Here is a 1,342-nt window from a genome sequence, read left to right as displayed (position 1 = left end):
ATCTCCAATCACTGCCTCTATCCTCACCCTTGTGATTGGATTCTCCAATCTTATTCCTTTCTTCTTCTACTAATAATAAGGATCCTCTTTACTGTGACATAGAGGATTCTTCTTCCTTTTCTTTTTCTCTTCTCTCTCATATGAGCAGGAACAAGGAAAAAGGCACTCTTGTTGAAGCTGATCCTGAACCTGAAAGAACTCTGAAGAGGAAACTAAGAGAAGCTAAATTACAACAATCCAGAGGCAACCTTTCTAAAATTTTCGAACAAGAGAAGGAGATGGCAGCCGAACCCAACAACAATAATGCAAGGAGGATGCTTGGTGATTTCACTAAACCAACGTCCAAGTTTGATGGAAGAAGCATCTCAATTCCTGCCATTGGAGCAAACAATTTTGAGCTGAAACCTCAATTAGTTACTTTGATGCAACAGAACTGCAAGTTTCATGGACTTCCATCTGAAGATCCTTATCAGTTTTTAACTGAGTTCTTGCAGATTTGTGAGACTGTTAAGACGAATGGAGTAGATCCTAAAGTCTACAGGCTCATGCTTTCCCCTTTTGCTGTAAGAGACAGAGCTAGAACATGGTTGGACTCACAACCTAAAGATAGCCTGGACTCCTGGGATAAGCTGGTCACGGCCTTCTTGGATAAATTCTTTCCTCCTAAAAAGCTGAGCAAGCTTAGAGTGGATGTTCAGACCTTCAAACAAAAAGATGGTGAATCCCTCTATGAAGCTTGGGAAAGATACAAGCAGATGACCAAAAAGTGTCCTTCTGACATGTTTTCAGAATGGACCATATTAGATATATTCTATTATGGTCTATCTGAGTTTTCCAAAATGTCATTGGACCATTCTGCAGGTGGATCTATTCACCTAAAGAAAATGCCTGCAGAAGCTCAAGAACTTATTGACATGGTTGTAAATAACCAATTCATGTACACTTCTGAGAGAAATTTCGTGAATAATAGGACGCCTCAGAGGAAGGGAGTTCTTGAAATTGATGCTCTAAATGCCATATTGGCTCAGAACAAAGTGTTGACTCAGCAAGTCAACATGATCTCTCAAAGTATGAATGGATGGCAAAATGCATCCAACAGTACTAAAGAGGCAGCTTCTAAAGAAGCTTATGATCTTGAGAACCCTGCAATAGCAGAGGTAAATTACATGGGTGAACCTTATGGGAACACCTATAATTCATCATGGAGAAATCATCCAAATTTCTCATGGAAGGATCAACAAAAGCCTCAACAAGGCTTTAATAATGGTGGAAGAAACAGGCTAAGCAATAACAAGCCTTTTCCATCATCTATTCAGCAACAGACAGAGAATTCTGAGCAGAG

General features: G+C 39.8%; 1 non-coding gene across 1 annotated transcript; it reads right to left on the bottom strand.

The window, feature by feature from the left end:
* Nucleotides 1-677: 677 nt before the first annotated feature.
* On the bottom strand, nt 678-781 carry LOC112704587 (small nucleolar RNA R71). Its single transcript, XR_003155204.1, has one exon. It is a non-coding gene; the product is annotated as a small nucleolar RNA R71 (small nucleolar RNA).
* Between the last annotated feature and the right edge of the window lie 561 nt (nt 782-1,342).

Source organism: Arachis hypogaea, chromosome 7 (assembly GCF_003086295.3).
Source record: "Arachis hypogaea cultivar Tifrunner chromosome 7, arahy.Tifrunner.gnm2.J5K5, whole genome shotgun sequence".
NCBI lineage: Eukaryota > Viridiplantae > Streptophyta > Magnoliopsida > Fabales > Fabaceae > Arachis > Arachis hypogaea.
Note: the sequence above shows the minus strand (reverse complement) of the source record. Positions and strands in the feature narration are given on the sequence as shown.